The following is a 27,445-nucleotide window of genomic DNA, read 5'->3' on the forward strand; positions in this document are numbered from 1 at the left end:
ATTGTTTATTTTTATTCAATTGCACATGGTGGAATTGTGGAAGTGCATATTCGTTAATGACCTTACTACTTGGAATGTAGTAACCGCATCCAGTTTTCTAGTAGCATGTCCAATTCTTTTGATTAGGACGTGGTTGTAAACTAAACATAGCACTTCATGCATGGATTTTGATGTGTTATAGTAGTGCCCTTGTTTTCTTCTGTTTGAATGCTGCTGTACCCAATCATGTGTTATCTCTCTTTGCTTTTGTTTCAATAAAATGTGTTATATGGATATGGATTTGACACCATAGAGACGAGTGCACAGGCAGTGTACTCCACATTTTGTGCACTCCCTCAATGAAGTATTTTAAAATTTGATACGATGGTAGCTTATCACAATACTTATTTGAACGTTATGATTGATTTATGAAACAAGGCTGACACAGTATTTTCTACAGATATGGAGTGCAACAAAGATGAAGCGATCAGATCAAAGGAGATGGCTGAAAGGAAGTACAAGGTGAACGATTTTGCGGGCGCAAGGAAGTTTGCCTTGAAAGCAAAGGGTCTTTTCGATCTTGAGGGCATCGATCAGATGATTGTAGCCTTGGATGTCCACCTAAGGTCACTGAAAAAGTTTGAAGGGGAGAATGACTGGTATGGCATCCTAGAAGTATCAACCTGGGCTGATGAGGAGACTATCAGGAAGCAGTACAAGAAGCTGGCCTTACAAACTCATCCAGACAAGAACAGTTTCGTTGGTGCTGATAGTGCTTTCAATCTCATCTCAGATGCTTGGAATGTATTGTCTGACAAAAACAAGAGAATACTTCATGATCAGAGGAGGCATATGAGCTCTTTACGAGTCCTTCAGAATAACTCCCAAGTAAGTGTTGATAACACTTCCAGTTCATCCATGCCAAGTATGAATGGCTTCTGCAGGCAAAATACTGGTCCAGCCTCACCTCCCAATGTGCCTACTCCAAATATCCCAAAGCTAAGCACATTTTGGACAGTCTGCATTTCTTGTCGCATGAACTTTGAGTACCCAAGGCAATACGTGAACCAATATATGATATGCCCAGAGTGCCATAAACCTTTTAAGGCTGAAGAAGTTCCTCCTCCGCCTACTTCAAGTCACACCTACCAACCAAAGTCAATGGATACTAATAGTAGTAGGGGTCGCACAGCATGTCCTGGTGAGGGAATGGCAGGAACAGGAGTGGCTAGTGGTAGCCGGAATCATCATAATCCTATGCAGCAGCGGTGCTCTTTTCAGGGATCTGCAGGTGGTGCACACACTTTTTCACATTCAGTGCAACAGACACATGGTACTGTTTCAGGCTCTTCCGGATCATCAATCCCTAGAAAAGCTGCAGCAAGGAAGGAAAAGGAAGCCGCAAAGAAGCGATACAAGAAAGTGGCGCCGCAGTCAACAAGCTCTGGCCTTGATGGCGACTCAAGTTCACAGAACAAAGCCAAAAGGAAGGCTCGCTCCACTGACCGGGCATCGGGAGCGAAGAGGCGCAAGGAAACATCTAATTGTCCTGTATCTGCAGGGAGCAGCTTCATCAAGGAGATGGAGAAGTTGGATATGCGAAGCTTACTAATTAACAAGATGAAACTCCAACTTCGGGACAAATTAGAGGAGTTCAACAGGAAGAAGGCTGATATGGAGAATGGACGAAAGATGCAGACTAGTCAGAGAACAAACAAAGCGGCCACATGCAGCACATCAGTTGATGCCAAGAAAATGAAGAGGACACAACGAAGTAGTTCTGTTCATCCAGAAGATGATAATGGGAAGAAACTGAACAGTGAAAGAAAGAGGGCAGAGAAGAGGAAGCATGCCGGTTCAGAAGAAATGGGGTCATGGGAGTGGAAGAAACCTGAAATACGGATTTTTTACACCAGGAGAAGCCGTAGGGAACAAGAGCCATCTCCCGATGAAATGCTTGTCCCTGATGCAGATTTCTATGCCTTTGGTGATCATTCTGGGAACTCTTTCCAGAAGGATCAAGTGTGGGCCACATATGATGAAGAAGATGGCATGCCTCGCTACTATGCTTTGATCCAGACAGTGCACTCCAGACGCCCTTTTAAGGTTACATTTGCATTCCTCAAGGCGGATAATCCCGACGAGTTTGGGGCTTCAAACTGGCTCTCATGTGGATTCTCCAAGACCTGTGGCGATTTCAAGCCTGGTGCATCCGAAGATGCTGACGAGCTGAATAAATTCTCTCATCTTGTCGCATGTCAGAAAGGTCCAGGTAGAAGAATCATCAGAATTCTTCCACGGAAAGGTGATATCTGGGCCCTGTACCAGAACTGGTCTGCCGACTGGGATGAACTTGTACCTGATGAGACAATGTACAAGTATGACTTGGTGCAGGTTCTTGACAGCTACAGCCCAAGTGAAGGCCTTTCTGTCATGCCCATTGAGAAAGTGCCTGGCTTTGTGTCTGTGTTCAAGCCACTTTCTGACCCAGCAAAGAGCAGGAGGATTCCAGAGGAGGAAATGACGCGGTTTTCGCACCAGGTGCCGTTTCATATCCTTACTGGTGAAGAAGCTCACAATTCCCCCAAGGGATGCTATGAATTGGATCCAGGGTCAACTCCAAAGGAACTTCTTCAAGTAGTCTGATGATGCCACATGCGCTTGTTCTGTGCTCCCGCTTAACTGTTTTTCCTTCTTTCACTTGTTTCAACCTGGAGTTAGTTGGGTGGTACGGTTTGTCTAGTGCTGTACCATATGTTCCCAGGTTGTGCTGGTGACCTGTAGTATACTCCCCATGTATACCCCCATGTTGTGTTATGTAGCAGAATCCTTGTTTAAGGGTAAACATAGCTGGGTTTTTGAACAATGAAATATACCTGGGTTAAAGTGTTCTTTTGCGGAGAAAAATGTACTCAACTCCCTGAACATGCCTGTTGGACTAGTTAAATATGATATTTCATGGTTTCTTTATGGTTGCAGCCAAGCATGTCGCTGTGTTGTTTCTTGGAACGGACAGGAATGGACAAATTGATCTGGACACTTCTCTTGGCTCAGCTTTTAGGTAAACCATTTTGTCTTACTGCCACTCAAGACATTTGGCTTTGTTAGACCTTTTTAACATGTTACCTTATCAAAATTTTGTTGCACCTGTGAAAATTCTATGCGTCTATTTAGCCTTATTGACCAAACCAGATGATGATAAGAAATGATTTACTAGGTTTCTAGAACTCTGATCTGACACCTATATTTAGAAACGGAGGGAGTATATATATACCAGATCCCTTTCGTCCCGCACCGCACTATCGCGCCCAAGGAGGATTCAAAAGGGAGCAGCGGCGGCGAGAGGCCCGGTGCTGACCGCAACCCTAGCCCGAATCAGCACCCGCCGGCCGAAGCTTCCGGAGGGTGCTGCTGCGGCCGCCGAGGCCGACGACGAGGCATGGCACGGCGCCCGTTCACGGCCCTCAGCCAGGCCGCGCCGACCTCCAGGAGCAGGCAAGTTGGCTAGATCTCGCGGCCCCGGCCGTCCCTCCTCGTCCCTAGGGTTCCGAGGTGCATGACTAATATCTCGATGTTTTAATTTTTTTTTGAGGGTGCGACTAACATATAACATACCTTTTGGATCGATGCAGGAGAGGGCGTACATGATGCTGCGGATGAACGGAGGCGCCGAGAGCAGCAATTATGGGAGCTCAGAGGCCGGGAGCTACGAGCACGAGAACGAGGAGCTGGAGCACCACCACCGCGTCCACCACCAGGAGCACCCGGGTGGCGTCCATGGTGATGGGGACGATGATCTCAAGGCTGAGGGTGAGGGCTACCTGGAAGAATGAAGGCGAGGACGAGCTCTCCGAGGCTCTGAAGAGGAGGGGTTCGATTAGGATGAGGAGGTGCAGGACGTGGAGCCAGCGCTAGACCCGGCAGAGTACAGGTTGTCACATGGCTTATGGCCCTCGCTGGGATCAGCGATTGTGAGTATGTTTTGTTTTTCATCTCATTTCACATTTCGCGTGGGCTACTGATGTGCAGTTTTGCTTTTGCTTTGTAGGGCGGGCAGAGGAGCATGTTGAGGATCACATAAACGCTGTGCAGGTAGTGGTTTATGTTTCCTTTTCTTGGATGGATTTAATTTTTGTATTTGAAGTTGGAAGTTGGGAGCACTCGAGTTTTGATTAAATGACCTTGGACCGACAGCAATGCTTATTTTGTTAATGTGTGTGACATACAGTGTAGTAGGAGTACTTGTTTATTTTAATTGAAGCTGTTGCATAATTTCTTGGCAGAGCTAAATTATTCTCTGATATAGCAATCAAAGCCAAAAACAACTTATGATGTAGATAGTATGCTATAAGCGGTAACATTTAACTCCTGCCATGTTTTCTCCGGGGATTGTGGCATGCATCTCCAATTCGTCTAATTTATGCGCGGAGAACTTTATCTTTGTTCGAATTGTGGTATCGTGTTTTTGCTTACTTATTGAAACCAGCCAAATTTGACAGAGTACCTGACATTTACAAATCGGCATGTTACTGAAGAAACACATGATTCATGGCAAGGTTTATCCAGATGAATACTCTTATGAGGCAAGTTATTTTTGCTTTATTCCCTTTGGTGCCCGGGCTTGCATCTGAAGTTCCAAGATGCAATGCTAATGGTTCTAGATTTCTAGTCATGATTTCAGGAATTAGTTGCATTGGGTGAAGTGGTTGGTACAGAAAGTAGAGGTCTCTCTGCTGATACACTTGCTTCCTTAGCTTCAGTAACCTACAACACAAAAGATATGGAAGATGGCAACACAGAACAGTACGTTCAAATACTTTTAAGTTTCAATATCCTTACAGTAATATATATGATTAAAGTGGCATGCTAACGTGTAATTATTGTTGGTAGACGTGTAATTTGTCGCAGGGAATTTGAGAAAGGTGAATCCTTGGTTGCACTTCCCTACAAGCATTCATACCATCCTGACTGCATTATTCAGTGGCGTCAAATAAATAAGGTACAATGCCACTTTCAACCTAGTTATTGTTAGAACATATAGTTCCCCATAGATGAGGATTGCCTATGTTTTCATGGTATGAAGCATATCAGGCAATCACACCTGCGCGATGGAAAATGTAGGGTTCCTTTGTACCTCTACTATACAACCACACGTCTATGCTTATTAATCAAGTCACCTGAATAGAAAATGTAGGGTTCCTTTGTACCTGCGCACCACTTTTTTTTTTACATATTTTAGTATTTGTATTTTTAGATGTCTTGGGTCTCTAGAACTCAGGTTTGGTGATAGTATTTTTGTTTAGGGTTTTATATACTAGGCTATTGGTATTCCTTGTAGAATTTTTGCACCTCCAACAGTGTATGTAAAAATGGGCATTTCTAAAAATTAATTGAAAGTGCTTAATGTAATTTGTCCATAGATGTTTCAGCAGCATACATATATGGTGAGTATTTACACGATGTCTTGTGTGCAATTATCTATATGTCATGACCATTTACTTTTCACTCTAAATGATCATATGACCATTTACTTTTGTGTTAGAAATTTTTTATTCAAATTCAAGTTAAATTGAAAGCTTCTGATCTTGCTAACATGTGTGTGTGAATTCATACTAATGCTCAAAGTTTAGGTTCTAACACCCAGTTAATGCTGAAAATTAGGGTGTAATGATTGTGATGTCTCATGAGACTTGAATATACCATATATGGAAGTCCCATTTTATATTATTGCACATATAGTATAGAGAAGTAGAAATATGCAAATCGACGAGCATTTAACTTATGTAGTGTTGTGTACAAGAAATCAACGTTTACTCCTACCTTATTTCTACCTGTATATACTGATGTTGTTTATCTCCTGCTGAGCTGGTTGTAACCTTGTTTCTGTATGGTGTCCTCTTAGTGGGTAATCCCCTGTGAGTTATACAGGCTGTTGCTGCCATGTTTTTCAAATGTACAAATTGGTCATCATCAACTCTTCATGATTCACGAGCTTTCAGGTAAAGCATCTTGTCTGACTGCCGCAGCAGGCCATTGTTGCGCCTGATAAAATCTTGTGTGATGTTGATTTGCTTCGGGGGCAGTTCTTCTGCTTAGGTTTCTGGTTACTACGGGCATATTTCAGTAGGGACCTAGGTGTTTTGCAGGTTACTCTGGCAGCATTTCGATTGATAACAGGCTACTTTGTAAATAAAACATGCAATAAAGTTTTTCTATCGTTACAGATGTGGACGCAGCTGGCCTCCTCAACCTCTAGCTGCATGCATTCATGCACTACACGCACGCCGTCTCCAAGGCTCCAACCTCGCTCGGCAAAGCATGGCCAAGCAAGCAGAGGTAACATAGCACTCGCCACCAAACGCTTCCGCGGGAGAGTCTCATGGTCCCGCAGGTTTATACTTTTTAGAGATCGAGAGAGTGAGAGATGCCGGCCAGTACATGGAGGACCCATCCAACGAGTCGATCGGATGCCCATCATGCGGCATCCTCAACCTCTAGCTCCTTAATGGCTACCAGACGCCCATCTGGCTGCATCCAGCCAGTACATGAAGATACCGATCGATCTTTGTAACTTCTACTATTGTCCCTATTAATTGGTATCAATCGGTATATCTTTGCAATTTTTGCTGGCTCCAATGGATAGATCTGAGTAATTTTTGTGAAAGTTCCTGGTTTTGTGTATGTGTTCAAGCCACTTTTAATTGTTGTGAAAATTCCTGGTATTGTGTCTGTGTTGAAGCCACTTTCTGACCCAACAAAGAGCAGGAGGATTCTGACGGAGTAAATGATGTGTTTTTCGCACCAGGTGCCATTTCATATCCAGAACTCCCCCAAGGTATGCTATGAATTGGATCCAGCCTCAACTACAAAGGAACTTCTCCAAGTAGTTCCAGTTTGATGATGCCACATATGCTTGCTCTGACTTCTGTCCTTTCCTCCCCGCCCACCTTTCTTTTGTGGAGCACGAAGAAGGTAACACTCATCGGTCGTCTATCTCTATCCCTCTCCTTCCATAGCTGGCCAACAGTAAGTGCTCCCAATTAATGAGCATCCATTCCAAAGATTTTCTTCACACGAAACGGTGTAATGGAACATTAATCCAGGACAGTTGTGGCCGCGGGGAGGATCTCGAAGCTGTAGGCATAAGATCGAATGGGTAGGCCGCGGAGATGAGACGGCACACATGTCCTGCAGGAGACCAGCATGGCAGCTTGTTTGAGGGGATGTTGCCCAGGCGATGGGGCTCGAGGGACAAACAAACTCATCGGGATGGCTTGTGGTGGGCCGGGCTTTGTGCACTACTGGTCTTAGGAAGTACAATGGTGGTTCCATACGCAAAAAATAAAAGGGGTGTACCATATGTACCCAGGTTGTGCTGGTGACCTGTAGTATACTCCCCATGTATACCCCCATGTTGTGTTATGTAGCAGCATCCTTGTTTAAGGGTAAACGCTGGGTTTTTGAACAATGAAATATACCTGGGTCAAATTGTTCTTTTGCAGAGAAAAATGTACTCAACTCCCTGAACATGCCTATTGGACTAGTTAAATATGATATTTCATGGTTTCTTTATGGTTGCAGCCAAGCATGTCGCTATAGTGTTTCTTGGAATGGACAAATTGATCGCTATAGTGTTTCTTGGAATGGACAAATTGATCTAGACACTTCTCTTGGCCCAACTTTCAGGTAAATCATTTTGTCTTACTGGCACTCAAGACATTTGGCTTTGTTAGACCTTTTTAACATGTTACCTTATCAAAATTTTGTTGCACATGTGAAAATTCTATGCGTCTATTTAGCCTTATTTATCAAACCAGATGATGATAAGAAATGAATTACTAGGTTTCTAGAACTCTGATCTGACACACCTATATTTAGAAATGGAGGGAGTATATATATACCAGATCACTTTCGTCCCGCACTGCACTATCACGCCCAAGGAGGATTCAAAAGGGAGCAGCGGCGGCGAGAGGCCTTGCACCGACCGCAACCCTAGCCCAAGCACATGCCGGTCGATGCTTCCGGAGGAAGCCGCTGCGAGCCTGCGACATCCGAGGCCGACGACGATGCGCGGCGCGACACTCGTTTACGGCCCTCAGCTAGGTCAACGCCGAAATCCAGGAGCGGGCAAGTTGGCTAGATCTCGTGGCCCTGGCTGTCCCGTCCCCGTCCCTAGGGTTCCGAGGTGCGCGACTGATATCCCGATGTTCTAATTTTTTTGAGGGTGCGACCAACATATAACATCCCTTTTGGATAGATGCAGGAGAGGACGTACATGATGTTGCGGATGAATGGAGTCGGCGAGTGCAGCGATTATGGGAGCTCAGAGGATGGGAGCTACGAGCATGAGCATGAGGAGGAGCTAGAGCACCACCACCGCGTCCACCTCCAGGAGCACCCAGGTGGCGTCCATGGTGATGGGGATGATGATCTCAAGGCTGAGGGTGAGGGCTACCTGCAAGGATGAAGGCGAGGACGAGCTCTCCGAGGCTTTGGAGAGGAGGAGTTCGATTAGGATTACGAGGTGCAGGACGTGGAGCTAGCACTAGACCCTGCAGAGTACAGGTTGTCACATGGCTTATGCCCCTCGCTGGGATCAACGATTGTGAGTATGTTTTGTTTTTCAGCTCATTTCACATTTCGCGTGGGTTGCTGTTGTGCCGCCTTACTTCTGCTTTGTAGGGCGGGCAGAGGAGCATGTTGATTATCACATAAACGCTGCGCAGGTAGTGATTTATGTTTCCTTTTCTTGGATGGATTTATTTTCTGTATTTGAAGTTGGAAGTTGGGAGCACTCAAGTTTTGATTAAATGACCTTGGACCGACAACAATGCTTATTTTGTTAATGCGTGTGACATATAGTGTAGTACGAGTAAATATTTATTTTAATTGAAGCAGTGGCACAATTCCTTGGTAGAGCTAAATTATTCTCTGATATAGCAATCAAAGCCAAAAGCAACTTATGATGTACTCCCTCCGTTCCAAATTACTCGTCTTAGAAATGGATGTATCTACAATTAAAATACATCTAGATACATCCATACATGTGACAAGTAATTCGAAATGGAGGGAGTAGATAATATGCTATAAGTGGTAACATTTACCTCCTGCCATGTTTTCTCCGGGGATTGTGGCATGCACCTCCAATTCGTCTAATTTATGCATGGAGAACTTTATCTTTGTTCAAATTGTGGTATCATGTTTTTCTTACTAACCAGCCAAATTTAACAGAGTACCTGGAATTTACAAATCGGCATGTTAATGAAGAAATACAGGATTCATGGCAAGGTTTATCCAGATGAGTACTCTTATGAGGCAAGTTATTTTTGCTTTATTCCCTTTGGTGCGCGGGCTTACATCTGAAGTTCCAAGATGTAATGCTAATGGTTCTAGACTTCTAGTCACGATTTCTAGAATTAGTTGCATTGGGTTAAGTGGTTAGTACAGAAAGTAGAGGTATCTCTGCTGATACACTTTCTTCCTTAGCTTCAGTAACTTACAACACAAAAGATATGCAAGATGGCAAGACAGAACATTACGTTCAAGTACTTTTAAGTTTCATAGCCTTACAATAATATATATTATTAAAGTGGCATGCTAACGTGTAATTATTGTTGGTAGATGTGTAATTTGTCGCAGGGAATTTGAGAAAGGTGAATCCGTGGTTGCACTTCCCTGCAAGCATTCATACCATCCTGACTGCATTATTCAGTGCCGTCAAATAAATAAGGTACAATGCCACTTTCAACCTAGTTATTGTTAGAACATATAGTTCCCCATAGATGAGGATTGCCTATGTTTTCATGGTATGAAGCATATCAGGCAATCACACCTGCGCCATGGAAATGTAGGGTTCCTTTGTACCTCTACTATACAACCTCACGTCTATGCTTATTAATCTAGTCACCAGCATAGAAAATGTAGGGTTCCTTTGTACCAGTGCACCACTTTTTTTTTACATGTTTTAGTATTTGTATTTTTAGATGTCTTTGGTCTCTAGAACTCAGGTTTGGCGTTTGTATGTTTGTTTAGTGTTTTTATATACTGGGCTATTGGTATTCCTTGTAGAATTTCTACACCTCCAACAGTGTATCTAAAAATGGGTATTTTTAAAAATTGCATTGAAAGTGCTTAATGTAATATGTCCATAGATGTTTTAGCAGCATACATATATGGTGAGTATTTAGAGTATGATGTCTTGTGTGCAATTATTTACATGTCATGACCGTTTACTTTTCACTTTAATGATTGATGTATCATGATACTTTTGTGTGAGCAGATTTTTATTCAAATTCAAGTTAAATTGAAAGCTTCTGATGTTGCTAACATGTGTGTTTGAATTCATACTAATGCTCAAAGTTAAGGTTCTAACACCCAGTTAATGCTAAAAATTAGGGCATAATAATTGTGATGTCTGATGAGACTTGAATATACCATATATGGAAGTCCCATTTTATATTATTTGACATATAGTATAGAGAAGTAGAAATATGCAAATGGATGAGCATGCAACTTATGTAGTGTTGTGTACAAGAAATCAACGTTTATTCCTGCCTTATCACATTCTACCTTTATATACCGATGCTGTTATCTCCTGCTGAGTTGGTTGTAACCTTGTTTCTTTATGGTGTCCTCTTAGCGGGTAATCCCGTGTGTGTTCTACAGGTTGTTGCTGCCATGTTTTTCAAATGGACAAGTTGGTGATCATCATCTCGTCATGATTCACGAGCTTTCAGGTAAAGCATCTTGTTTGTCCGCCGCTGCATGCCATTGTTGCGCCTGATAAAATCTTTTGTGATGTTGATTTGCTTCGGGGGTAGTTCTTCTGCTTAGGTTTCTGGTTACTTCGGGCATATTTCAGTAGGCACCTGGGTGTTTTGCAGGTTACTCTGGCCGCATTTTGATTGATAATAGGTTACTTTGTAAATAAAACATGCAATAAAGTTTTTCTATCGTTATAGATCTGGACGCAGCTGGCCTCCTCAACCTGTAGCTGCGTGCATTCATGCACTGCACGTACGCACGCCGCCTCCAAGGCTCCAACCTCGCTCGTTAATGCATGGCCAAGCAAGCAGAGGTAATGTAGCACTCGCCGCCAAACGCTTCCGCGGGAGAGTCTCATGGCCACGCAGGTTTTTTACTTTTTAGAGAGAGAGAGAGAGAGAGAGAGAGAGATGCCGGCCTGTACGTGGAGGACCCATCCAATGAGTCGACCGTACGCCCATCATGTGGCGTCCTCAACCTCTAGCTCCTTAATGGCTACCGGACGCCCATCTGGCTGCATCCGACCAGTATATGAAGTTACCGATCGATCTTTGTAACTTCTATGGTCCCTATTAATTGGTATCAATCGGTATATCTTTGCAATTTTTGCTGGCTCCAATGGGTAGATCTGAGTAATTTTTGTGAAAGTTCCTGGCTTTGTGTCTGTGTTCAAGCCACTTTTAATTGTTGTGAAAATTCCTGGTTTTGTGTCTGTGTTGAAGCCACTTTCTGACCCAGCAAAGAGCAGGAGGATTCCGATGGAGTAAATGATGCGGCTTTCGCACCAGGTGCCATTTCATATCCAGAACTCCCCCAAGGTATGCTATGAATTGGATCCATCCTCAACTACAACGGAACTTCTCCAAGTAGTTCCAGTCTGATGATGCCACATATGCTTCTGACTTTTGTCCTTTCCTCCCCGCCCACCTTTCTTTTGTGGAGCACGAAGACTGTAACGCTCCTTGATCGTCTATCTCTATCCCTCTCCTTCCATAGTTGGCCAACAGTAAGTGCTCCTAATTAATGAGCATCCATTCCAAAGATTTTCTTAACACGGCACGGTGCAATGGAATATTAATCCAGGACAGTGGTAGCCGCATGGAGGATTTGGAAGCTGTAGGCATAAGATCGAATGGGTAGGCCGCGGAGATGAGGCGTCACACACGGCCTGTAGGAGACCAGCGTGGCAGCTTGTCGGAGGGGATGTTTCCCAGGCGACGGGGCTCGAGGGACAAACAAACTCATCGGGATGGCTTGCGGTGGGCCGGGCTTTGGGCACAGTGGTGGAAGTACAGTGGTGGTTCCACACGCAAAAAATAAAAAGGGTGTACCATATGTACCCAGGTTGTGCTGGTGACCTGTAGTATACTCCCCATGTATACGTCCATGTTGTGTTATGTAGCAGCATCCTTTATTTAAGGGTAAACGCTGGGTTTTTGAACAATGAAATATACCTTTGTTAAATTGTTCTTTTGCAGAGAAAAATGTACTCTACTCCATGGACATGCCTGTTGGACTAGTTAAATATGATATTTCATGGTTTCTTTATGGTTGCAGCAAAGCATGTCGCTATGGTGTTTCTTGGAATGGACAAATTGATCTAGACACTTCTCTTGGCTCAGCTTTCAGGTAAATCATTTTGTTTTACTGGCACTCAAGACATTTGGCTTTGTTAGAACTTTTTATAACATGTTAACTTATCAAAATTTTGTTGCACCTGTGAAAATTCTATGCGTCTATTTAGCCTTATTGATCAAACCAGATGATGATAAGAAATGAATTACTAGGTTTCTAGAACTCCGATCTGACACATCTATATTTAGAAACGGAGGAAGTATATATATACCAGATCCCTTTCACCCCGCACTGCACTATCACGCCCAAGGAGGATTCAAAAGGGAGCAGGGGCGGCGAGAGGCCCGGCGCCGACCGCAACCCCAACCCGAATCAGCACCCGCCGGCCTACGCTTCCGGGGGAAGCCGCTGTGAGGGCCGAGGCCGACGGCGACGCGCGGCTCGAAACTCGTTTACGGCCCTCAGCCAGGTCCACACCGAAATCCAGGAGCAGACAAGTTGGCTAGATCTCGCGGCCCTGGCTGTCCCGTCCCCATCCCTAAGGTTCCGAGGTGCACGACTGATATCCCGATGTTCAAATTTTTTTAGGGTGCGACCAACAAAGAACATCCCTTTTGGGTAGATGCAGGAGAGGGCGTACATGATGTTGCGGATGAATGGAGCCGGCGAGTGCAGCGATTATGGGAGCTCAGAGGACGGGAGCTACGAGCATGAGCATGAGGAGGAGCTAGAGCACCACCACCACGCCCACCTCCAGGAGCACCCGGGTGGCATCCATGGCTATGGGGATGATGATCTCAATGTAACGCCTCGGATGTAACTTTCCATATTTGTAACTCCAACTCTTGCCATTTCTGGCTATGTGATATGATATTCCCTCCGTGGTTGGGTTTTTGCCCTTCCTTTTGCATTTTGTTCATGTCATGCATCTCATCTCATGGCATCATGTGCATCTCTTTTGTATTCGTGTTCGTCTCATGCGTCCAGTCATTTCCCCGTTGTCCGTTTCGCAATCCGACATTCCCACATGCACCCGTCGCACCCCTCAAATTTGTTAAAGTTCCTGATTTTGCATCTATGTTCAAGCCACTTTTAATTGTTGTGAAAATTCCTGGTATTGTGTCTGTGTTGAAGCCACTTTCTGACCCATCAAAGAGCAGGAGGATTCCGACGGAGTAAATGATGTGTTTTTCGCACCAGGTGCCATTTCATATCCAGAACTCCTCCAAGGTATGCTATGAATTGGATCCAGCCTCAACTACAAAGGAACTTCTCCAAGTAGTTCCAGTTTGATGATGCCACATATGCTTGCTCCGACTTCTGTCCATTCCTCCCCGCCCACCTTTCTTTTGTGGAGCACGAAGACGGTAACGCTCCTCGGTCGTCTATCTCTATCCCACTCCTTCAATAGCTGGCCAACAGTAAGTGCTCCCAATTAATGAGCATCCATTCCAAAGATTTGCTTAACATGGCACGGTGTAATGGAACATTAATCCAGGACAGTTGTGGTCGCGGGGAGGATCTCGAAGCTGTAGGCATAAGATCGAATGGGTAGGCCGCGGAGATGAGACGGCACACACGGCCTGCAGGAGACCAGCGTGGCAGCTTGTCGGAGGGGATGTTGCCCAGGCGATGGGACTCGAGGGACAAACAAACTCATCGGGATGGCTTGCGGTGGGCCAGGCTTTGGGCACTACTGGTCTTAGGAAGTAAAATGGTGGTTCCACGCGCAAAAAATAAAAGGGGTGTACCATATGTACCCAGGTTGTGCTGGTGACCTGTAGTATACTCCCCATGTATACCCCCTTGTTGTGTTATGTAGCAGCATCCTTGTTTAAGGGTAAACGCTGAGTTTTTGAAAAATGAAATATACCTGGGTCAAATTGTTCTTTTGCAGAGAAAAATGTCCTCAACTCCCTGAACATGCCTGTTGGACTAGTTAAATATGATATTTCATGGTTTCTTTATGGTTGCAGCCAAGCATGTCGCTATAGTGTTCCTTGGAATGGACAAATTGATCGCTATAGTGTTTCTTGGAATGGACAAATTGATCTAGACACTTCTCTTGGCCCAACGTTCAGGTAAATCATTTTGTCTTACTGGCACTCAAGACATTTGGCTTTGTTAGACCTTTTTAACATGTTACCTTATCAAAATTTTGTTGCACTTGTGAAAATTCTATGCGTCTATTTAGCCTTATTGATCAAACCAGATGATGATAAGAAATGAATTACTAGGTTTCTAGAACTCTAATCTGACACACCTATATTTAGAAACGGAGGGAGTATATATATACCAGATCCCTTTCGTCCCGCACCGCACTATCGCGCCCAAGGAGGATTCAAAAGGGAGCAGCGGCGGCGAGAGGCCCTGCGTCGACCACAACCCTAGCCCGAATCAGCACCTGACGGCCGACGCTTCCGGAGGAAGCCGCTTCGACCAGTGGCGGAGCTTGGGCTGAATTTGTGCATGGCCAAATGGGCTGGAGGGGCAAGAAATATGCTTTTAGGCTGATTTTAACTGGACATATGGGCTGAATACTAGGGGATATTTGCTAACTTTCTCATGGGCTGGGGGGGCGGGGGGCGATGGCCCAGGTTGCCCTCCACAAAGCTCCACCACTGGCTGCGACGTCCGAGGCCGACGACGATGTGCGGCGCGGCACTCGTTTACGGCCCTCAGCCAGGTCAATGCCGAAATCCAGGAGCAGGCAAGTTGGCTAGATCTCACGGCCCTGGCTGTCCCGTGCGCGTCCCTAGGGTTCCGAGGTGCGCGACTGATATCCCGATGTTCTATTTTTTTGAGGGTGCGACCAACATATAACATCCCTTTTGGATAGATGCAGGAGAGGATGTACATGATGTTGCGGATGAATGGAGTCGGCGAGTGCAGCGATTATGGGAGCTCAGAGGACGGGAGCTACGAGCATGAGCATGAGGAGGAGCTGGAGCACCACCACCGCGTCCACCTCCAGGAGCACCCGGGTGGCGTCCATGGTGATGGGGATGATGATCTCAAGGCTGAGGGTGAGGGCTACCTGCAAGGATGAAGGCGAGGATGAGCTCCCTGAGGCTTTGGAGAGGAGGAGTTCGATTAGGATGACGAGGTGCAGGACGTGGAGCCAGCACTAGACCCTGCAGAGTACAGGTTGTCACATGGCTTATGCCCCTCGCTGGGATCAACGATTGTGAGTATGTTTTGTTTTTCAGCTCATTTCACATTTTGCGTGGGTTGCTGTTGTGCCACCTTACTTCTGCTTTGTAGGGCGGGCAGAGGAGCATGTTGATTATCACATAAACGCTGCGCAGGTAGTGAATTATGTTTCCTTTTCTTGGATGGATTTATTTTCTGTATTTGAAGTTGGAAGTTGGGAGCACTCAAGTTTTGATTAAATGATCTTGGACCGACAACAATGCTTATTTTGTTAATGCGTGTGACATATAGTGTAGTACGAGTACACATTTATTTTAATTGAAGCAGTGGCACAATTCCTTGGTAGAGCTAAATTATTCTCTGATATAGCAATCAAAGCCAAAAGCAACTTATGATGTAGATAATATGCTATAAGTGGTAACATTTACCTCTTGCCATGTTTTCTTCAAGGATTGTGGCATGCACCTCCAATTCGTCTAATTTATGCATGGAGAACTTCATCTTTGTCCAAATTGTGGTATCATGTTTTTGCTTACTAACCAGCCAAATTTGTCAGAGTACCTGACATTTACAAATCGGCATGTTAATGAAGAAATACATGATTCATGGCAAGGTTTATCCAGATGAGTACTCTTATGAGGCAAGTTATTTTTTCTTTATTCCCTTTGGTGCGCGGGCTTACATCTGAAGTTGCAAGATGTAATGCTAATGGTTCTAGACTTCTAGTCATGATTTCTAGAATTAGTTGCATTGGGTTAAGTGGTTAGTACAGAAAGTAGAGGTATCTCTGCTGATACACTTTCTTCCATAGCTTCAGTAACTTACAACACAAAAGATATGCAAGATGGCAAGACAGAACAGTATGTTCAAGTACTTTTAAGTTTCATAGCCTTACAATAATATATATTATTAAAGTGGCATGCTAACGTGTAATTATTGTTGGTAGATGTGTAATTTGTTGCAGGGAATTTAAGAAAGGTGAATCCTTGGTTGCACTTCCCTGCAAGCATTCATACCATCCTGACTGCATTATTCAGTGGCGTCAAATAAATAAGGTACAATGCCACTTTCAACCTAGTTATTGTTAGAACATATAGTTCCCCATAGATGAGGATTGCCTATGTTTTCATGGTATGAAGCATATCAGGCAATCACACCTGCGTCATGGAAATGTAGGGTTCCTTTGTACCTCTACTATACAACCTCATGTCTATGCTTATTAATCTAGTCACCAGCATAGAAAATGTAGGGTTCCTTTGTACCAGTGCACCACTTTTTTTTTACATATTTTAGTATTTGTATTTTTAGATGTCTTTGGTCTCTAGAACTCAGGTTTGGCGATTGTATGTTTGTTTAGTGTTTTTATATACTGGGCTATTGGTATTCCTTGTAGAATTTCTGCACCTCCAACAGTGTATGTAAAAATGGGTATTTCTAAAAATTGCATTGAAAGTGCTTAATGTAATATGTCCATAGATGTTTTAGCAGCATACATATATGGTGAGTATTTAGAGTATGATGTCTTGTGTGCAATTATTTACATGTCATGACCGTTTACTTTTCACTTTAATGATTGATGTATCATGATACTTTTGTGTGAGCAGATTTTTATTCAAATTCAAGTTAAATTGAAAGCTTCTGATGTTGCTAACATGTGTGTTTGAATTCATACTAATGCTCAAAGTTAAGGTTCTAACACCCAGTTAATGCTGAAAATTAGGGCATAATAATTGTGATGTCTGATGAGACTTGAATATACCATATATGGAAGTCCCATTTTATATTATTTCACATATAGTATAAAGAAGTAGAAATATGCAAATGGATGAGCATGCAACTTATGTAGTGTTGTGTACAAGAAATCAACATTTATTCCTGCCTTATCACATTCTACCTTTATGGACTGATGCTGTTATCTCCTGCTGAGTTGGTTGTAACCTTGTTTCTTTATAGTGTCCTCTTAGCGGGTAATCCCGTATGTGTTCTACAGGTTGTTGCTGCCATGTTTTTCAAATGGACAAGTTGGTGATCATCATCTCGTCATGATTCACGAGCTTTCAGATAAAGCATCTTGTTTGTCCGCCGCTGCATGCTATTGTTGCGGCTGATAAAATCTTTTGTAATGTTGATTTGCTTCGGGGGTAGTTCTTCTGCTTAAGTTTCTGGTTACTTCGGGCATATTTCAATAGGAACCTGGGTGTTTTGCAGGTTACTCTGGCCGCATTTCGATTGATAATAGGTTACTTTGTAAATAAAACATGCAATAATGTTTTTCTATCATTATAGATCTGGACGCAGCTAGCCTCCTCAACCTATAGCTGCATGCATTCATGCACTACACGTATGCACGCCGCCTCCAAGGCTCCAACCCCGCTCGTCAATGCATGGCCAAGCAAGCAGAGGTAATGTAGCACTTGCCGCCAAATGCTTCCGCGGGAGAGTCTCATGGCTACGCAGGTTTTTACTTTTTAGAGAGAGAGAGATAGAGATGTCGGCCAGTACGTGGAGGACCCATCCAATGAGTCGACCGGACGCCCATCATGTGGCGTCCTCAACCTCTAGCTCCTTAATGGCTACCGGACGCCCATCTGGCTGCATCCGGCCAGTATATGAAGTTACGGATCGATCTTTGTAACTTCTATGGTCCCTATTAATTGGTATCAATCGGTATATCTTTGCAATATTTGCTGGCTCCAATGGGTAGATCTGAGTAATTTTTGTGAAAGTTCCTGGTTTTGTGTCTGTGTTCAAGCCACTTTTAATTGTTGTGAAAATACCTGGTTTTGTGTCTGTGTTGAAGCCACTTTCTGGCCCAGCAAAGAGCAGGAGGATTCCGAGGGAGTAAATGATGCAGTTTTCGCACTAGGTGCCATTTCATATCCAGAACTCCCCGAAGGTATGCTATGAATTGGATCCAGCCTCAACTACAACGGAACTTCTCCAAGTAGTTCCAGTCTGATGATGCCACATATGCTTCTGACTTCTGTCCTTTCCTCCCCGCCCACCTTCCTTTCGTGGAGCACGAAGACGGTAACGCTCCTCGATCGTCTATCTCTATCCCTCTCCTTCCATAGCTGGCCAACAGTAAGTGCTCCCAATTAATGAGCATCCATTCCAAAGATTTTCTTAACACGGCACAGTGTAATGGAACATTAATCCAGGACAGTGGTGGCTGCGGGGAGGATTTGGAAGCTGTAGGCATAAGATTGAATGGGTAGGCCGTGGAGATGAGACGACACACACGACCTGTAGGAGACCAGCGTGGCAGCTTGTTGGAGGGGATGTTGCCCAGGGCTCGAGGGACAAACAAACTCATCGGGATGGCTTGCGGTGGGCCGGGCTTTGGGCACTTCTGGTCTTAGGAAGTACAGTGGTGGTTCCACACGCAAAAAATAAAAAGGGTGTACCATATGTACCCAGGTTGTGCTGGTGACCTGTAGTATACTCCCCATGTATACCTCCATGTTGTGTTATGTAGCAGCATCCTTGTTTAAGGGTAAACGCTGGGTTTTGAACAATGAAATATACCTAGGTTAAATTGTTCTTTTGCAGAGAAAAATGTACTCAACTCCATGGCCATACCTGTTGGACTAGTTAAATATGATATTTCATGGTTTCTTTATGGTTGCAGCCAAGCATGTCACTATGGTGTTTCTTGGAATGGACAAATTGATCTAGACACTTCTCTTGGCTCAGCTTTCAGGTAAATCATTTTGTCTTACTGGCACTCAAGACATTTGGCTTTGATAGACCTTTTTAACATGTTAACTTATCAAAATTTTGTTGCACCTGTGAAAATTCTATGTGTCTATTTAGCCTTATCGATCAAACCAGATGATGATAAGAAATGAATTACTAGGTTTCTAGAACTCTGATCTGACACACCTATATTTAGAAACGGAGGGAGTATATATATACCAGATCCCTTTCACCCCGCACCGCACTATCGCGCCCAAGGAGGATTCAAAAGGGAGCAGCAGCGGTGTAACACCCCAGCTGTAATTTACCTTATTTGTACTCCAACTCTTGCCGTTTTCGGCACTAAGTTATTTTATTTCCTCGTTTTTGGGGTTTTGTCTTCGTGTGTTTTGTCTTTGTCATGCATCTCATATCATGTCATCATGTGCATTACATTTGCATACGTGTTCGTCTCATGCATCCGAGCTTTTTCCCCGTTGTCCGTTTTGCATTCCGGCGCTCCTATGTCCTCCGGTGTCCCTTTCTACCTCTTTTCGTGTGTGGGTGTTAAACGTTTTCGGATTGGACCGAGACTTGTCATGCGGCCTTGGTTTACTATCGGTAGACCGCCTGTCAAGTTTCGTGCCATTTGGACTTCGTTTGATACTATAACGGTTAACCGAGGGACCGAAAAGGCCTCGTGTGTGTTGCAGCCCAACACCTCTCCAAAGTGGCCCAAAACCCAGCAAAACCCCTTCTATCATCTAGAGCGTTCGATCATGATCGCGTGGCTGCAAACCGCACCTCATTTGGAGCTTCCTAGCTCCTATACCTATAAAACTAGATCTCCCCCGAAAATTCCAGGTCAAATCCTACCCTAACCCTAGTCCATTCGTCCTCAGCGCCGGACACGTCCGGACGTGCCGGACACAATCACGCCGCCAGTCCCGAGCCGCCACGTGGCGCACGAGCCCCACTTCGCCGCCTCCCGCCGCCGCCCGCGCCGCGCCTGGGCCAGAGGCGCCCGCGCCGCGCCCCTTCATCCCCGACCTCGCGCCGCCGCCCGCGCCTGTTCCTCCGCCGCGCCGCCCAGCTCCGGTGGCCGGAGCTCGCCGTGCCGCCCTGCGGAGCTCGCCGCACCACCGGCCGGCCCTCCCCGCCGCGCGCCGCCCTCGTCAGCGCCGCCGCCCGGATTCGGTGAGGAGAGCCCGGATCAGCCTCTCCCTCGCCTCCCCGTCGCATCTCCTTCCTCGCCGGAGCCGCTGCAACCTCGCCGGCGATCCTCGGATTGCGTGAAGCTACAGGAACCCTAGATCTGTTCTTGAGGGTTGACTTTTCCCTCTCCTCCTATTATTATTTTTGCATAGTTTGACATGCCATAACTCTGCATCCGTAGCTCCGATTCGTGTGTGTAGCATATCAAAATGTTCGTCTTGACGAGTACATCATTTCATCTTGATACCCGAAATGCTGTTGGAAGAGGGCTATGTGAGGAATATTTCAGATCTGTTTCAGCAAATGGCCTTTTGTCATTTTTGCCATGATTAATGTGTGCATGCTATGATCCTGAGCTCTACATGTGTTTTGTAGAATGCCATGCCATCTTTACAGGGGTGTCGCCATGTATTTTTGTGATCTTTATGGTGACTAGCACAAGCATGCAAAGTAGCCTACTCAATGATGCTGATTTCAGGGACTTAGAATTTCACTAAGTCCTTGTCCTGATATTGTTTTTATGCCATATGTTCATGTTATTTCCTAGTGATCCGTGCCTCTTTTGAGGATGATCAGTAAGGATGTTTTGTTAATATTGTTGTGCTCTATCCATCCATGTCTTTGTTTGAAATTATGGAGCACCCTAGCTTGAGTCAATCAAGCTCTACTTTTGCTATAAAATGTTCCTGGCAGATTGTTAACCTGTTTAGCGATTTTGCCGAGCTTGTTGTTATTGATCCGTGCATTCTATGATGTTGTTCTTGCCATTTCTAGCTTCTATGCCATGTCTTCTTGATGGGTGTATGCTTAGTTTGTCATGCCATGCTCTGTAGTGAGTGCATCGAGCTCGTAAACATGCCTACTTGTTAATCTGTTTTCCATGCTCCAGTTTTTCACCAAGTCTGAATCTGTTTATGTTTTTGCTATGTTCACATGCTTGCAATTGTATTTTCTGATCCCTTTTGGCTCAAGGTCACTCAGGGACTTTTGTTATATGCTTAGAGTAGCTTCATGACATGCCTTGATTTGCCATTATATGTTCCTGTAACTTGTAGTTTTCGTGCTCTAAAGATTGATTCCTGATGATAAATTCCTGATTTGTTGTTAATTTCACTAAGTCTGAAATCAGTAATCTTTTGCACTTTTGCCATGCTTGTTTGAACCTGTTAATGGATGAATTAGCCGTAGCTCAGTGTTCATCTTTTGTCAAGCATCATGAGTGGATCCCTGCCATGTATTTTGTTATCATGTTTGAGTGTTGTAGCATATTTATCTTGATGCATTTAGATGGTCACTTGCTGATTATCGCAGGGTGCCATTTTTGTTTTGCTTGCCGTTTCCAAACCGTGCATCCGATTCCGGTGATCTTTATATCGATTTCGACCGAAATCATCTCACCTTTCCAGTGGCACTCTTGGATTTCCAAGTTGAGGCCAGGTTCAATCATTCCTTTGCAAATCTTGCATATGCATCACATACCGCATCTCGCATATCATACCATGTTGGCATCATGTTGCTTGAGCATTGCACGTGGTTGATTGTGCTCCTTTTGCTTGGTGTTCTTGTTTGGGTAGAGCCGGGAGACGCGTTCGTGAATGAGGAGCCCGTTGAGTTTGCTTACGAGGATCAAGGCAACTCTGAAAACTTTGCAGGCAAGATGACCATACCCTCGAAATCACTTCTATCTTTGCTTGCTAGATGCTCGCTCTTTTGCTATTCCTATGCTACGATACCTACCACTTGCTTATCATGCCTCCCAAATTGCCATGTCAAACCTCTAACCCACCATGTCCTAGCAAACCGTTGTTTGGCTATGTTACCTCTTTGCTCAGCCCCTCTTATAGCGTTGCTAGTTGCAGGTGAAGATTGGAGATCGTTCCTTGTTGGAACATGTTTATTTGTTGGGATATCATAACATTATCTTGTTTATCTTAATGCACCTATATACTTGGTAAAGGGTGGAAGGCTCGGCCTTATGCCTGGTGTTTTGTTCCACTCTTGCCGCCCTAGTTTCCGTCATATCGATGTTATGTTCCCGGATTTTGCGTTCCTTACACGATTGGGTTATAATGGGAACCCCTTGACATTTCGCCTTGAATAAAACTCCTCCAGCAATGCCCAACCACCACCTAGCCTCTTTTTCCCTTGGGTTTCCGGAGCCCGAGGGTCATCTTTATTTAAACCCCCCTGGGCCAGTCCTCCTCTGAGTGTTGGTCCGACTGAGCTGCCTGCGGGGCCACCTCGGGGAAACTTGAGGGTTGGTTTTACTTGTAGCTAGTCTCATCTGAGTGTGCCCTGAGAACGAGATATGTGCAGCTCCTATCGGGATTTGTCGACACATTCGCGCGGTGTTGCTGGACTTGTTTTACCATTGTCGAGGATGTCTTGTAACCGGGATGCCGAGTCTGATCGGTTTGTCTTGGGAGAAGGTATATCCTTCGTTGACCGTGAGAGCTTGTGATGGGCTAAGTTGGGACTCCCCTGCAGGGATTTGAACTTTCGAAAGCCGTGCCCGCGGTTATGGGCAGATGGGAATTTGTTAATGTCAGGTTGTAGATAACATGAAACTTAACTTAATTAAAATGCATCCACCGCGTGTGTAACCGTGATGGTCTCTTCTCGGCGGAGTCCGGGAAGTGAACACAGTGTTGGAGTAATGCTTGACGTAGGTTGTTCTAGGATCACATCTTGATCATAGTTGTTCGACCGTGCTTTTTCCTTCTCTTCTCGCTCTCATTTGCGCTTGTTAGCCACCATATATGCTAGTCGCTTGCTGCAGCTCCACATCATACCTTACCTTACCTATAAGCTTAAATAGTATTGATCGCGAGGGTGTGAGATTGCTGAGTCCCCGTGACTCACAGATTACTTCCAAAACCAGATGCAGGGACCGATGATGTCGCTCCAGATGATATGACCGAGCTCAAGTGGGAGTTCGATGAAGACTCTCGTCGTTATTATGTGTCTTTCCCAGATGATCAGTAGTGGTGCCCAGTTGGGGTAATCGGGGATTTGTCGCATTTGGGGGTTGATCTTTATTTTGGTACCGTAGTCGGGCCCTGAGTGTATTGGATGAATGTAATGACTTATTTATGTATTTGTGTGACATGGCGAGTGTAAGCCAACTATGTACCTTTCCCCTTTATTTATTTACATGGGTTGTTGTGAAGATTACCTCACTTGCGACATTGCTTTCAATGCGATTATGCCTCTAAGTCGTGCTTCGACACATAGGAGATATAGCCGCATCGAGGGCGTTACAAGCGGCGAGAGGCCCGGCGCCGACCGCAACCCCAACCAGAATCAGCACCCGTCGACCGACGCTTCCGGAGGAAGCCGCTGTGACGGTCGAGGCCGACGGCGATGCGCGGCGCGGCACTCGTTTACGGCCCTCAGCCAGGTCCACACCGAAATCCAGGAGCATCAAGTTGGCTAGATCTCGCGGCCCTGGCTGTCCCGTCCCCATCCCTAGGGTTCCGAGGTGTGCGACTGATATCCCGATGTTCTAATTTTTTTAGGGTGTGACCAACATATAACATCCCTTTTGGATAGATGCAAGAGAGGGTGTACATGATGTTGCGGATGAATGGAGCCGGCGAGTGCAGGGATTATGGGAGCTCAGAGGAGGGGAGCTACGAGCATGAGCATGATGAGGAGCTAGAGCACCACCACCGCGCCCACCTCTAGGAGCACATGGGCGGTGTCCATGGTGATGGGGATGATGATCTCAATGTAACGCCCCGGATGTAACTTTCCATATTTGTAACTCCAACTCTTGCCATTTCCGGCTATGTGATATGATATTCCCTCCGTGGTTGGGTTTTTGTCTTTCCTTTTGCATTTTGTTCATGTCATGCATCTCATTTCATGGCATCATGTGCATCTCTTTTCTATTCGAGTTCGTCTCATGCATCTGGTCATTTTCCCCGTTGTCCGTTTCGCGATCCGACACTCCCACATGCACCCATTGCACCCGCGGGAGAAAAACATTCTCGGAATGGGCCGAGATTTGTCGAGTGGCCTTGGTACGTCACCCGTAGGCCGCCTTTCAAATTTCGTTCCATTTGGAGGTCGTTTGATGCCCCAACGGTTAACCGGGTAACCATAAAAGCCCCTCTCTTGTTGCAGCCCAACAACCCTCCAAAACAGCCCACTAACCTATCTAAACCCCCTCCATGCTCTCCGTTGTTGGATCACGATCGTGTGGGCGAAAACCGCACCTCATTTAGACACTCCTAGCCCCCCTACCTATAAATATGCCTTCCCCGTCCAAAATCTCGGATCCAAACCCTAGCCACCTCCCCTCTCCGCGTCGGACACGTTTGGACGGCGTCGGAGGCGTCCGCCGCCGCGCCTCGCACCACTCACGAGCCGACATGTTTCGCCTCGCTCCCATCGCCGCCTTGGCCCGGCGAGGCCCGCAGCCGCCCCCTCCGGCCTGCTTGGCCCGCGCCCCCGCCCGATTCTGCCGCCGCCCGCTCCCTTCCCGCCGGTGCCGCCATCCTTCGCCGTCTCCGCCATCGTCCGCGGCGAGACGCCGCCGCCAAGTCCTTGCCTCGCCGCCTTCCTCCACCATTGCCGACCGGCTGGATCTGCCGCGCCACCACCAGATCCGCGCCGCCCGATGCCGGATCCGACGACCTCCACCTCGCTGGCGGCCTCTACGAGCTCCGGTCGCCGCCTCCCCTGCAGCTTCGGCGAGCTGCTCCGGCCTCGCCTCGGTTTCCGCGCCGAAACCCTAGATCTAGAGGTCGAATATAATTCCAAGTCCTGAAAATCTTGCATCATGTGCCCATGTTCATCATGCCATATCTCCATGCTCATAGCTCCGTTTTGTGCATATGATATATCAAAATGTTCATCTCATGATGCTATTCATGTTAGTGTCATTTTCATGCATGTTAATGTCCATATTGATGCCCTAACATTCGTTGCAAAAGTGCTATATGATGTTGTCTGCTGGAATTCAACATAACTTGCTGATTTGTCATTTTCGTTGCATTTTGTGTGTGCATGCTATGAGCATGATGTCTACATGTTTTATCAGATCCATCATGCCATATTTACAATGGTGCAAGCCTTGTAGTTTTATGAGCTCTGTGGTGACTAGCACAAGCATGCAAAGTTAGCTATGCTGTGATGTTGCTGATTTCAGACACTTAGTGATTTTGCTAAGTCTTTTTTCTGTTATATTTTGATGCTATGTAAACTTGTTGCTACCAGTAGATCCATGCACATTTTGAGGTAGTTCAGTAAGACTGTTTTGAAGATATGATTATGCTCTATCCATTTATGCCTCTGGTTGCAATTATGGAGTACTATAACTTGTCATTACCATGCTCTACTTTTGCTAAATATTGTTGCTAGCAGATTGGTAACATGAGGTTCAGTTTTTCCATGTGTTTTGCTAGTGATACAAGTACCCTATGAACTTGCTCTTGCCATGCTTAGCTTCATGAATATGTCTACTTACTGTTGGTTACCTTGTTATACAATGAAATGCTTTGTGGTGAGTGGCATGAGCTTGCAAAGTTGCCATCATGAATCTGTTTCTGCCATGCTTTGTTTTTCTTCCAAGTCTGAAACTGATCATACCATTCGCCATGTTTGCATTGATGCTACCATCTTGTCCATGCATCTTTGGTTAAAGTTCAGTAAGGAAGTTTTGTTCTATGCCTTTAGTACTAGCATGCCATGCCTTTGTTTGCCATGATATGTTCCTGTAGCATGTTGTTTGCTAGCTCTAAACATTGCTACCTGATGCTTTTTTGACATGTTTAGTATTTTCTCCAAGTCCGTGAAGCTGTTATCATTTGCATTTTTGCCATGCCATTTTAAGCTTGTTCTAGTGAGTTCTAGCAGGAGCTCAGTGTTCATGATTTGTAGAGCTTCACATGTACTTTAATGCCATGTGCTTTGTTACTATGTTGGAGTGTTGTAGCATAGTTTCTTGTTGCATCTTAAGTGCTATGATGCTGTTAAGCGTAGATTTGTATCATTCTTGTTTTGCTTGTCATTTGCAAACCATGCATCTATTTCCGGTGATCCTTATATCGATTTTGACCGAAATCACCTCATCTTTCCAGCAGCATACTTGGTTTGCCAAGTTGATGCCTTGATCATCCTTTTCCTTCCGGAGTACCCATATGCATTGCACATCATACCTTGCATTCCATGTCATGTCTTGCATCATGTTGCTTGTGCATTGCACCGTGATTGATTGTTGTTCCATTGCTTGTGTTCTTGCTTTGGGTAGAGCCGGGAGACGAGTTCGTGAACGAGGTACCTGTTGAGTACACTAACAAGGAGCAAGCTTTCGACAACTCTGAGAACTCTGCAGGCAAGATGACCATTACCCTCGATATTACTTCTATCTTTGCTTGCTAGTTGTTCATTCTATTGCCATGTCGCGCTACCTACCACTTGTTTATCATGCCTCCCATATTACCATGTCAAGCCTTTAACCCACCTTCCTAGCAAACCGTTGTTTGGCTAAGTTACCGCTTTTGCTAAGCCCCTCTTATAGCGTTGCTAGTTGTAGGTGCCTTGCAGGTTGTTCCATGTTGGAACATGGATATGTTGGGATATCACAATATCTCTTATTTTAATTAATGCATCTATATACTTGGCAAAGGGTGGAAGGCTTGGCCTTTTGCTCAGTGTTTTGTTCCACTCTTGCCGCCCTAGTTTCCTTCATACCGGTGTTATGTTCCTTGATTTTTGCGTTACTTATGTGGTTGGGGTTATGGGACCCCCTTAACAGTTCGCTTTGAATAAAACTCCTCCAGCAAGGCCCAACCTTGGTTTTAACATTTTGCCTAACAACAACCTAAACTTTTCCCTAAGGAGTTCCAAACCCGAGGGTCATCTTTATTTAACCCACTGGGCCAGTGTTCCTCTGAGTGCTGGTCCAACTTGGGCGATGTCCGGCGCCCCCTGGGCAACCAGGGTCTCAGCTAACCCGATGTCTGGCCCATCCGGTGTGCCCTGAGAATGAGATATGTGTGACTCCTATCGGGATTTATCGGCACATCGGGCGGTCTTGCTGGTCTTGTTTTACCATTGTCGAAATGTCTTGTAA

General features: G+C 45.3%; 1 pseudogene; it reads left to right on the plus strand.

The window, feature by feature from the left end:
* Window positions 1-441: 441 nt before the first annotated feature.
* The window catches only part of LOC125549039, a 46,131-nt pseudogene continuing 19,127 nt past the window's right edge, over window positions 442-27,445 (plus strand).

The sequence above is a fragment of the Triticum urartu genome, chromosome 3 (assembly GCF_003073215.2).
Source record: "Triticum urartu cultivar G1812 chromosome 3, Tu2.1, whole genome shotgun sequence".
Classification (NCBI taxonomy): Eukaryota; Viridiplantae; Streptophyta; class Magnoliopsida; order Poales; family Poaceae; genus Triticum; species Triticum urartu.